Source organism: Gracilinanus agilis, chromosome 4 (assembly GCF_016433145.1).
Source record: "Gracilinanus agilis isolate LMUSP501 chromosome 4, AgileGrace, whole genome shotgun sequence".
NCBI classification, from domain to species: Eukaryota; Metazoa; Chordata; class Mammalia; order Didelphimorphia; family Didelphidae; genus Gracilinanus; species Gracilinanus agilis.
The window spans coordinates 304,085,515-304,099,156 of NC_058133.1; positions in this window are offsets into that span (position 1 = coordinate 304,085,515).

Genomic DNA, 13,642 nt, shown 5'->3' on the forward strand with positions numbered 1-13,642 from the left:
TTGATATTCTTGATCTTTTGTTATTCCAAATGAAATTTGTTATAGTTTTTTCTAATTCAGTAAAGAAGTTTTTTGGTAGCTTGATAGGTATGGCGCTAAATAGGTAAATCAACATGGGTAGAATTGTCATTTTTATTATGTTAGCTCGTCCTACCCAAGAGCAATTAATGGCTTTCCAATTGTTTAGATCCAGTTTTATTTGTTTGGAAAGGGTTTTGTAGTGGTTTTCATATAATTCCTGTGTTTGTTTTGGTAGATAGATTCCCAAGTATTTTATATTGTCTAGGGTGATTTTAAATGGTGTTTCTCTTTCTACTTCTTGCTGCTCTCGTGTATTGGAAATGTATAGAAATGCTGATGATTTATGTGCATTTATTTTGTATCCTGCCACTTTGCTAAAGTTGCTAATTATTTCTACCAGCCTCTTAGTTGATTCTCTAGGATTTTTTAAGTAGACCATCATATCATCTGCAAAGAGTGATAGCTTAGTCTCCTCCTTGCCTATTTTGATACCTTCAATTTCTTTTTCTTCTCTAATTGCTATTGCTAGTGTTTCTAGTACTATGTTGAATAATAGAGGTGATAATGGGCATCCTTGTTTCACTCCTGATCTTATTGGGAAGGCTTCTAATTTATCCCCATTGCATATAATGCTTATTGATGGTTTTAGGTATATACTGTTTATTATTGTTAGGAAGGGTCCTTCTATTCCTATACTTTTCAATGTTTTCAATAGGAATGGATGCTGTATTTTGTCAAAGGCTTTTTCAGCATCTATTGAGATAATCATGTGATTTTTGTTTGTTAGACTGATGATATGGTCAATTATGTGGATGGTTTTCCTAATGTTGAACCAACCTTGCATTCCTGGTATAAATCCCACCTGATCATGGTGGATGACCTTCTTAATTACTTGCTGGAGTCTCTTTGCTAATATTCTATTTAAGATTTTTGCATCTATGTTCATTAGGGAGATTGGGCTATAGTTTTCTTTCTCTGTTTTTGGTCTACCTGGCTTTGGAATCAGTACCATATTTGTGTCATAAAAGGAATTTGGTAGGACTCCTTCTTTGCTTATCATATCAAATAATTTGTATAGTATTGGGATTAGTTGCTCTTTGAATGTCTGATAGAATTCACTTGTGAATCCATCAGGTCCTGGTGATTTTTTCTTAGGGAGTTCTTTAATGGCTTGTTCAATTTCTATTTCTGATATGGGATTATTTAGGTATTCTATTTCTTCTGCTGTTAATCTAGGCGATTTATATTTTTGTAAATATTCATCCATATCTCCTAAATTGTTATATTTGTTGCCATATAATTGGGCGAAATAGTTCTTAATGATTGCCTTAATTTTCCCTTCAATATAGGTGAGGTCTCCCTTTTCATCTCGAATACTGTCAATTTGGTTTTCTTCTTTCATTTTTCTTATTAGATTGACTAGTACTTTATCTATTTTATCTATTTTTTCAAAATACCATCTTCATGTCCTATTTATTAATTCAATAGTTCTTTTATTTTCGATTTTATTAATTTCTCCCTTAATTTTTAGTATTTCTAATTTAGTTTTCATCTGGGGGTTTTTTATTTGCTCATTTTCTAATTTTTTGAGTTGTATGCCCAATTCATTAATCTCTGCCCTCCTTAATTTGTTAATATGCACTCAAGGATATAAATTTCCCCCTGAGTACTGCCTTGGCTGCATGCCACAGAGTTTGGTAGGATGTCTCATCATTGTCATTTTCTTCAATGAAATTGTTGATTGTTTCTATGATTTCTTCTTTGACAATTTGGTTTTGGAGAATCATGTTGTTTAATTTCCAAGTGGTTTTTGATTTTCCTGTCCAGATGCCCTTACTGATTATTATTTTTATCGCATTATGATCTGAGAAGGTTACACTTATTATATCTGCTCTTTTGCATTTGTTTGCCATGATTCTATGCCCTATTACATGGTCAATCTTTGTAAATGTACCATGTGCAGCTGAAAAGAAGGTGTATTCCTTTTTGTCCCTATTCATTTTTCTCCACATATCAATTAAATCTAATTTTTCTAGGACTTCATTCATCTCTCTTACCTCTTTCTTATTTATTTTTTGGTTTGATTTATCTAGATCTGACAGAGGAATATTTAGATCTCCCACTAGTATGGTTTTACTATCTATTTCCTTCTTGAGCTCTGCCAGTTTCTCCTTTATGAATCTGGATGCTATACCACTTGGTGCATATATATTGAGCAGTGTTATTTCCTCATTGTTTATACTGCCTTAAATCAGGATGTAATGACCTTCCCTGTCTTTTTTAATCATATCTCTTTTTACTTTGGCTTTGTCAGAGATCATGATAGCCACTCCTGCCTTCTTTTTCTAATTTGATGCCCAAAAGATTTTGCTCAAGCCCTGAACCTTAAACTTGTGTGTGTCTACCCACCTCATATGTGTTTCTTGTAGACAACCTATGGTAGGATTTTGTTTTATGATCCACTCTGCTATTTGCTTCCGTTTTATGAGCAAGTTCATCCCGTTCACATTCAGAGTTACAATTGTTAGTTGTGTATTCACTGACATTTTTGTATCCTCCCCTAGACCCACTCCTTCCTATTACACTATTTTCATTTAAACCAGTTTTTTGCTTTGAGCCAGTATCCCTTATCCCCTCCCTTGATTGACTTCCCTTTTTGCCCCCTCCCTTGTTGTTCTCCTCTTTTTTTTAAAAAACCAAATGAATTCCCTCCCCCTTCTTCTCCCTTCCTTTTTTTGATTACACTGAGAGTAAGGTTTGATTATTACCTCTTAATGCTCTCTTCCTCTCCTTCTTATAATAGTATTTGTCCCCTCTCCTTCCCATGCCCTCTTTGTTTGTAATAGAACGTCCTATTTTTCTTATTCACTCAAGTTTCTCTTGGTGTCCCCTGCTATTCACCCCCTCTTTCCCATCCTCCATGTCATCTTAGATTATTTAGTGTTCCACCCACACCCTGTGAATTATTCTTCTGATTACTATAATAGTGACTACTATAATAGTGAATAGAGTTCACTACAGAGAATTATACATAACATTTCTCTACATAGGAATACAGATAATTAGATCTCACTGAGGCCCTTAAAAAGCCAAATTTAAAATTTATAAGTTTTCTTTCTTTCCCCTCTGAATCTTATTTACCTTTTCATGTTTCTCTCGATTTTTGTGGTTGGATATCAAACTTTCCATTTAGCCCTGGTCTTTTCTGTGCAAATACTTGGAAATCTTCAATTTTGTTGAATGCCCATACTTTCCCCTGGAAATATATAGTCAATTTTGATGGGTAGTTGATCCGTGGTTGCAGGCCCAGCTCTCTTGCCTTTCTGAATGTCGTATTCCAAGCCTTGCGGTCTTTTAGCGTGGAGGCTGCCAGATCTTGTGTGACCTGATTGGTGCTCCTTGATATTTGAATTGTCCCTTTCTGGCTTCTTGTAAGATTTTTTCTTTTGCTTGGAAACTCTTGAATTTGGCAATTATATTCCTGGGCGTTTTCTTATCTGGATCAAATGTTGCGGGTGTTCTATGGATCCTTTCAATGTCTATATTGCCCTCTTGTTGTAGGACTTCAGGGCAATTTTGCTGAATAATTTCTGTTAGTATGGAGTCCAGGTTTCTATTAATTTCTGGTTTTTCTGGAAGACCAATTATTCCCAAATTGTCTCTTCTAGACCGGTTTTCTTGGTCTGTCACTCTCTCGTTGAGATATTTCATGTTTCCTTCTATTTTTTCAGTCTTTTGACTTTGTTTTATTTGTTCTTGTTGTCTTGAGAGATCATTAGCTTCTACTTGCTCAATTCTAGCCTTTAGGGATTGGTTTTCTGTTATAATCTTTCCGTTTTCGGTTATGATCTTTTGGTTTTCGGCTATAATCTTCTGGTTTTCGGCTATAATCTTCTGGTTGTCTCCTAAAATCTTCTGGTATTCCTTTTCAATCTGGTCATTTCTGGTGTTCAATTTGCTTATCTGTTCATTTGGTTTCTGAGCCTCACTTTCCAATTGCATGATTCTACCTTTTAAACTGTTATTTTCTTGCCACATCTCTTCCATTTTCCTCAAAATCTCAGTTTTGAACTCTTCCATAGCTTGTTAGGAGTTTTCCTTATTTGAGGAGGGTCTGGATGCTTGTTTGTTCTCCTCCTCTGTTTACTCGGTTGTCTGGATTTTCTCTGTGTAAAAGTTGTTGAGTGTTAAAGACTTCTTTTTCTTATTAATCTTTCTCTTCTGGACGTCCTGAGACTGGGTAGCCATTGTTAGCCCAGCAGCTTCTCAGGTTTATCCTCGCTCTCAGGGTCTGTCCGCAGTCTTTTGGCTCCTGAGGTCTGAGTTCTGGTTTTTTCCAAGGTCAAGCCCCCTGGTGGACCCCCTTGCTTGATCCTCTGCCGGAGGTTTGTTTACAAGTCTCGGGGCGCTGCTTCCACAGTCGTATACCCGTCTGCACTGGTTCTCCACTCAGGGTTTCAGAGCTTTAGCTCTTCGTTGTGTCTGCCTCCACCCACACCTCCACCCGCGTCTGCACTCTGCTCCCACGCTCTGAGTCCTGCGTCTGTTCTCTGCGTCATGCTCCCACGTTCAGAGTTTGTGTGCGTTCTTTAGCTTTTTGGGGTCCTAAAACTTGCTGCTCTCAGGAACAGGCCCTGGACCTGCCAATGACTTGATGGGTGCCCCAAACTTGCTGTAATTTTTTTTAGCTGGCTTCGGCGTTATAGGTGGTGTGTGTGGAGGGGGTGGGGATGGGGTAGTTGCTCAGCCTGCGATTTAGTGAGAGTTGTTTCACCCCTTTATAGAATGGAAATGCCCCGATTCCACGTACCTTCCACGCTGTGCCCTGTTGTGGGGTTCCTCTGTTCGTCTGGACTTGTTTTTATGTCCCATTGAGGAGTTTTCTGCGTTTCGGTCAGGAGAGGTTAAGAGCTGCTTCTTACTCTGCCGCCATCTTAAGCCGGAACCTATCCATATGCTTTTAACAGAGTCTACGATGCCCTGGATACCAAAGTGACCATTTTTGTGAAAGGATAAAAAAATGTGATGATAAAAACTTCTGGGAGTAGGGGTTTTCCTTCAGATGACACCCATTCTCCATTGATCTATTTTGCTTTGAAATTTTGTTTCCATTTTTCCACTTCCTGTTCATTGTAAGACAGGGATAAATTTGAATTGTTACTAATTTCCAAAGTTTAAATTAATTCAGGCCCTTCTAAGGCAGTAAGTTTTGCTGCAGAATCTACCTGGTGGTTTCCTCTAGAGCAATGGTTCCCAAACTTTTTTGGCCTATGACCCCCTTTCCAGAAAAAAAAATATTACTTAGCCTCCTGAAAATTATTATTTTTTTAAACATTTTAATAGCAATTAACCGGAAAGAAAAATGCACCTGTGGCCATCACCATCCCCCTGGATTGCTGCAGCATGTACCAGGGGCTGGTAGCACCCACTTTGGGAATCACTGCTCTAGAGACAGGGTCAGTTCCACCTGTATGGGCTGAGCAATGCATTACATCTAGGGCTTCAGTAGCTAAAGAGCAGAAAGAACTTCATTAATAATTTCTGCATTTGCTATACATTTTCCAGCTGAGGTTAAAAATTCCTTTTGAAGCCATACCATACTTACTGCATGACATATTTCGAATGGATATCTACATCTGTGTAATTGTTGCCTTCTTATCTTTGGCAGTTATATAGGTATGCTTCAGAGGTATCAGTTCTGCACCTTGAACACTTATATTTGAAGCTGGTGAAAGAGTGGCAAATTCTGTGACTACAGCAGCTCCAGTGTAGTGTATGTGATTCCTTATGAAAGAAGAACCATCAATGAATAAAAGTAAATCTGTGTTGTCTAAAGGAGTGTCTAGGAAGTTATATCAAAGCTTTTCAGCCATGTACATGACAGATTCACAACTGTGTAATGGTTCTCCTGAAACTGGTAAATCTAGAAGCAACGTGGCAGAGTTAAGAGTTGTACAGCATTTTAAGGTAATATTTTCATTGCCCAACAGGGTTACCTCATATCTTATGAGTCTTTGATCAGAAAATGCCTGTGTTCTATGCCTTAGCAGCAATGCTTTGACTTCACGTGGGCATACTAGGGTTAATGGGTATCCCAGTACTAAATCAACAGATTTAGTTCCTAACAAAGTTGTGACAGCTATGCCTCTAAGATAGTGATGGGCAAACTATGGCCTGCGGTCCAGATGCGGTCCCCTGAAATGTTCTATCTGGCCAAAGGACATTTTTCCTAATCTGATGAATACAATGAATAGGACACAATACAATGAAACATTGAAAGAGTTGCCTTAGAAACAGACTGACAGATGAGCATTTCCTTTCCTTTGGCCCCCTCTTTAAAAAGTTCGCCCATTACTGCTATAAGACATGGTGGGGCTCCTGAAGCTACTGGATACAGATGGACTGAATAGTAAGCAACTGGATGTTGGACAGGTCTTAAAGTTTGAATTAAAACAACTGTACATATCCCTCTGTTTATGTACATAAAAAGTAAATGGCTTTTTGTAATCTGGGATGCCTAGATCAGGGGCAGACAGCATAGCCTATTTAATTTTGAAAGAGCTGGCAAGTGTTCTGCCTCTCATCTTAGCAGTTCAGAGACTGATTTTTTTTTGTCAGAACTGTGAGGGGTTTAGTGATTTCCCCATAGCAAGGGAATCACTGTATACAAAATCCTGTTTCTCCTAAAATTGCTCTCGACTGTTTCCTAGTGGAGGGAGTGTTTAATTGTTTTATATTTGGATTTACATGGAATTATTATTCCTTGCTCAATTAATAAAACTATCACTGGAGTAATTCCCTTAGTTGTCTCTTGATTAAGGTTCTGAAGAATGGAAGGAGGTGGACCTCCTTTTATTTTAATTTGTACAGGAACAGCTGATTCAAGTAGGCCTACATAAGAAGAAGATGTGGACCATAGAGATTCAGGTATATCAGCTGGTATTTCAAATATGGGAAGCTCCTTCACCTTCTGACTCTCTGAGAGAAGAACAGGGTTCAAATTTAAGTATTCCTCAGGCAATTCTAGCATCATAGAGCCATCTTAAGAGCATGTTATTGTGGCTTTAAGTTTACATAAAAGGTCTTTCTCTAATAAATTAATAGAGGAACCAGACATTAAAAGAAAAGAATGTTCTTAGAGGGATCCCACAGATACCATTTGAGGGGAAAGCTTTGGGACCTTTAGAGATGTTCCTGATACTCCTACTACATTTAAAGAGAAAATAGAACTGCATTTGGAATCAGGTTTACTCACCCAAACTGATCTGGAAGCTCCAGTATCTAAGAGGTAAATATAAAACTTGTTTCCAACTTTCAGGGTTACATGAAGTTCATTACTCTGTGGGGGAGAATGAACTGGGATAACTGGTGTTAAGATATCAGTGTTTGGGAAATCAAAGGTTTCATTCTGATTCCAGACCTTTATAAAGATCCTTGGCCATTTCTCTTGGGTTCCCCACTTTGAGGGGGGTATCCACTCTGAGTATACCATGGACAAGACCCATTTTGGATATATTGTTGTGAGTCTTGATTTGACTCATTTGGATTATTATTTCTTTAATTGTTTCTATTATGATTATTGTTATTTCTATGATTATTGTTATTTCTATAATTATTGTTATTCTGAAATTACCATTATTCCTAAAATTTATTTTATTGAGTACCTGATTCCAGTTTTTGCAGTTTAACATTAACTGACCTCTTTTTCTACATAAAGAACACTTTGGTGTTTTATTTGTGGATTCTTGCAAAGGGGCTATGGCAACTTCACAATTTGCTCTTTTATTTTTTTTTTCAATTTCTTCCCTTAAAATTTTAATTAATTTTTAATGCCTCTACTGAGTCACTGTTATCTTCATCTTTCCCCTGATGACTGTTAAATACATAAAGTACAACTGTCCTCAGTTCTTCAAGGTCCATACTAAACCTGTTCAGGCAGTTGGTTTTAAAATAATCTTTGACCACTTTACAACAGTTGTCTACAAAATGCTTTCTTATCTGTCTTATATACCTTTCTGTGGAAAGATCGAGGTCTATATATCTACCCCCCAGCTCAATAAGTCTATCCCTCAACCAGGAGGGATTTTCCTTGTTTTCTTTTTGCTTAAGATTCTCAAACTTCATTCATGTACCATGTATCAGAACAAGTCCTCATTGCTGTTAGTAATGCCTCTCTAGCATATTTATGAAGTAATCTTGTTCATCATTCATATTTCATTTAGGGTCAATCTGAGCCCAGTGAATTGTTGTCCTTCCTTGGCCTGATTAACAAGAGAGATGATTTCATTTTTCTCTCTTTCTGTCAAAAAAGCTTGGAGCAAATTTTCTGTATCAAGCTATAAAGGATCATATGTCCAGTAAATGTTTTCAAGCTTTTTAATAACTACAATAGGCTTATCTTCAAAGGAAGGAGTATTTTGCTTGAATCTCTCAATATCTTGAGGAGTGAAGGGTGTATGGTGTCTTTGGGACACAGTGTTATTAGAGGTGGGTACTTCCTTTAAGGGGTATAAGCTTTTAGTTTAATTATTTTCTGTTTCTGTTACTTGGTTAGATGTTTGGATTGCTATGGAGTGGGTAATGGGTGTAGGAGGGGAAATAGTCTGGTAGGAAGAGTCTTGGTAGATTTAGAGGTAGTTAGAACAATATAAGGAATATGGAGAGATAAACCTCTCTTCTCAATCTGGGGATTTCTCAAGATTTTCTTAAGGTCTTTTATATAAGTCTTGAAACCCCCAAAACTATCCTCTAGTTTCTTCTCTACGTCAATTGAGGCATTTCTAATTCTCTTTTGAGTTGAGCTTTTAGTTCAGCTTGGAAAGGCCTTAAAGAATTATAGATTGTGAGATGTTATTAGAATTGCTTTCAGTTTCATTTTTCTAATCTAGTATTTTAGAGTATTTTTTATATAACTAGATATGGATTTGATTTCTTCATCTGAAAACGATCTGTTAATATCTTGTTCCCATTTAACAAATGAGGCATGACTCTTATTCTTATAAGATTTTTTATGTATTTAATTTAAATTTGTTTTAATTAAGAATATGTTTCCATGTTTCCATGATTCATGTTCTTTCCCTCCCCTTTTCCCTCCCCCCAACCCTGAACAGACCAGCAATTCCACTAGGTTATACATGTATCATTGTTCAAAACCCATTTCCATATCATTAATATATGCAATAGAATGGTCATTTAAAGTCAAAATCCCCAATCATTGAACCACATGAAAAAAATTTTTTTTTTCAGCCTTTCTATTCCCACAGTTCTTTCTCTGGATGTGGATAGCATTGTTTCTCATAATTTCCTCAGGATTGTCCTGGATCATTGCATTGCTACTAGTAAACAAGTCCAGTACATTTGATTGTGCCACAATGTATCCGTTTCTGTGTTGTTATAAAGAAGAGGGGTTTTAGCATGTCAGGTTGGCCTGCAGGGATGAGTCGCAGCAGGATAAAGATTCTAAAATGTGAGAGTGGATATCAGTTAACTGAGGTTTGGCTGTCTCTCTCTGGAGGTTTCTGGAAAGGGTGGCTGCTTTTCCTTAGTGACTGATCCTACTCTGATTCCCAATCCTACCTTTTGCATTGCTGTTGTCTGCTGTGTTTTCTTGTGATCCTGAACCATCTGATTATAAGATCTGGGTACTTTTTGGATCCAGGACCTCTCCCTGGGATCTGCCAAACTGTCATAGACCACTGCCTCTAATACCTCTAAAGGGGAGTGGGGCTTAGTGCAGATTTAGATAGAGCAGGGACAGGGTTTCTTTAGGTCAGAGAGGTGAGGGTTAGTGTAGATCAAACACTTTGAAAACTTCCTGTGAGGGAACAAATTAGATCTGGGAAAATTAATTAGTTGTCATTAATATTAGGATTATAACAATTATTATTTAACCTTTCCCATTAGAATAAACATTACTTCCCTGTTGCTAAGTGGTCTGTGTGTGTTGGTCTCAAATGAGGTTTGCCTGGACTGAGTTCTGTTGGCCTTCCCAAATCACAGTTTACAACCTGATACTGGCCCAATAATAACCATCATATCCCATCCCCAATACCACCATATTACAGTGTATAATTTTCTCCTGATTCTTCTCCTTTCACTCTGCATCTCTTTGTGGAGATTGTTTCCATTAGGAATGGAATTCCTCCAGTTTGTCATTCCTTTCAGCACAATAATATTCCATCACCATCAGAAAACACAATTGGTTCAGCCATTCCCCAATTGATGGACACCTCTCCATTTTCCATTTTTTTTGCCACTACATTGAGAGAGGCTAAAGATATTATTGTACAGATATTTTCCTCTACTTCTCTTTGGGTACAAACCCAGCAGTGGTATGGCTGGAAAAAGGGGGAGGCCTTCTTCTAAAGTCCTTTGGACATAGTTCCAAATTGCCCTCCACAATGGTTGGATCAATTCACAAATCTAATAGTAGTGAATAAGTGTCCCAATTTTGCCAGAACCACCCCAACATTTATTATTTTCTTTTACTATCATATTGACCAATCTGCTAAATGTGAGGTGGTAACTCAGAGTACTTTTAATTTGCATTTCTCTAATTATTAAAATACTTTTTTATGTACTTATCTATAGTTTTGATTTCTTTTTTTGACAACTGCCTATTTATATCCCTTAACCATTTATCAACTAGGGAATGGCTTGATTTTTTTTTTGTACAATTGACTTAGCTCCATATAAATTTGAGAAACTAAATCTTTGTCAGAGGTTTTTGTTATAATTTTTTTCTCCATTTGTTGCTTCCCTTCTAATTTTGTTTGCTTTGGTTTTGTTTGTACAAAAGCTTTTTAATTTAATGTAATCAAAATTATTCATTTTACATTTGGAAATATTCTCTATCTCTTGGTTGGTCTTAAATTCTTTCCTTTCCCATAGACCTTACAGTTATACTATTCTATGATCATCCAACTTATAATTTCTCTCTTTATATTTAAATCATTTACCTATTCTCAATTTATCTTGGTGTAGGGTGTGAGATATTGATCTAAACCTAATCTCTCCCATACTCTTTCCCAATTTTCCTAGCAGTTTTTGTCAAATACTGTGTTCTTGTCCCCAAAGCTAGGATCTTTGTTTTATCTTACACTATTTTCTTGATACCATTTACCCCACATCTATTCCATTGATCCTCCATTCTGTCTCTTATCCAGTAACATTGTTTAGATGATCACTGCTTTATAGTAAAGTTTAAGATCTGGCACTGCTAGGCCTGCCTTCATATTTTTTTCATTATTTACCTTGATATTGTTGATGTTTTGTTCTTCCAGAGGAACTTTGGTATATTTTTTTCTAATTCAATAAAAAAAAAGTTTCTTGGTAGTTTGATAGGTATGGCATTAAATAAGCAAATTAATATGAGTAGGATTGGAATTTTTATTATATTAGCTCATCTTACTCATTAGTAATTAATGTTTCTTTTCCAACTTTTTTGACCTAGTTTTAATTGTGTGGAAAGCATTTTGTAGTTGTGTTCATATAATTCCTGTGTTTGTCTTAGCAAATAGATGTCTAAATATTTTATTTTGTCTAGAGCAGTGATGGGCAAACTTTTTAAAGAGGGGGCCACAGGAAAGGAAATGCTCATCGGTCAGTCTGTTTCTAAGGCAAATCTTTTGAAGTTTCATTGTATTGTATCCTACTCATTGTATTCATCAGATGAGTAATAATGTCTCTCTGCAGAATAGAACATGTCAGGGGGCCACATATGGCCCATGGGCCATAGTTTGCCCACCACCTGTCTAGCGTGATTTTAAATGGAATTTCTCTAACTCTTGCTGCTGCAATGTATTGGAAATATATAGAAATGTTGATGATTCATGTGGGTTTATTTTGTATCCTGCAACTTTGCTAAAGCTTTTTATTTCCACTAACCTTTTAGTTGTTTTTCTAGGATTCCCTAAGTAGACCATCATATCATCTGCGAAGAGTGACACGTTAGTCTCCTCATTGCCTACTTTAATCATTTCAGTTTCTTTTTCTTTTCTAATTGCTATCATTAGCATTTCTACTACAATGTTAAATAAGAGAGAAGCTAATGAGAATCCTTGCTTCATTCCCAATCTTATTGGGAAGGCTTCTAACTTATCCCCACTGCAGAAGATACTTGTTGATGGTTTTTAATATAATCTGTGTATTATTTTTAGTAAAGGCCCATCTATTCCTACACTTTCTAATCTTTTCAGTAGGAATGGCTGTTGTATTTTCTCAAAGACTTTTTCTGCAACTATTGAGATAATCATGTGATTTCTGTTCATTTGATTATTGATATGGTGAATTATGTGTTTTGTTTTCTTAATATTAAACCATCCTAGCATTCCTGGTATAAATCCTACCTGATCATAGTGAATAATCTTTGTGATCATTTGTTGGAGTCTTTCTTCTAGTATTCTATTTAAGATTTTTGCATCTGTGTTCATTAAGGAGATTGGTTGGTAGTTTTCTTTCTCTGTTTTTTGGTCTGCTTGGCTTTGGAATCAGTACCATATTTGTTTCATAAAAGGAATTTGATAAAACTCCTTTGCTTAGTTTATCAAATAGTTTGTATAACATTGGGATTAGTTGTTTTTTAAATGTTTGATAGAATTCACTTGTGAATACATCTTGAATCAGGAATTTTTTCTTAGTGAGTTCCTTGATGGCTTTTTCAATTTCTTTTTCTAAGATGGGGTTATTTAAATATTGTATTTCTTCTTTTTAAGTTAGGCAGTTTATATTTTGGTCTTCCAATTTTTATTGTACAGGTTCTTATGTAATCTTCAGTGTCTTGCTCAAGCTCTAATCCATGATTGAATACAGGTGTTCCAGCTAGAGTGTCCAGGGCAATTTTGCCTTTGAAACCTGATAACTCAACTCTCCCTATGACAGCACCAAAGGACTCCACTCACCTGGGGATAACCACAGGTGATAGAACCCCAGTCAATCAGCAACCATACTTACTGCTATGTGCACTTCCTAACTCTTTCTCTCCAGATGCCACAGCTTGGGATAAAGCAAGTGTCTAGTCTGTCTTTCCCAGACCTCCAGAATTGCTGCCTGGTCAGCAGAGAGGCCAAAGATTTTGCCTTCAGTGCCTGATGACTGTATACTCTCTGCTGTTCCTTCTGTCAACCCACATCTCTCAGTGAGTAGGATAGGAGGGAGGAATCTCTTCAGTGAAGGACAGCTGCTCCCAGCACATTCTGCTTCCAGATTCCAGTGTTATCCAATAGGATGAAAGCTCCTAGGTTCAGCAGATAAGGTGAGACTTCAGTTCCTCCTCCCAAGGTCTGCAATGCTGATTCCAATTTTTTACTCTAATCTTGCTCCCAGGCAAGGTTTGTTTGAGACCTAGAAAGTCAAACCTTCCTCCCTAAATGTCTTGGACTGCTTAATTCAGTCCTGACTCATCTGTTTTTGCTCCTTTTACCATTGATTTTATGGTATTAATTTTAGGATATGTTAGGAGCCTCAGGTGGCTTCATGTCCTATTCAACCATCTTTCCCTAGAGATGTGAATAATTCTTCCCTTTTCAATGAATTCATCTGTAATGTGTTCTTGGGCAAAGTAGAGCTATGAATTTTGTTGGCAGAAGAGATATCTACAAAATTCCATTCTAAATGTAGTTTT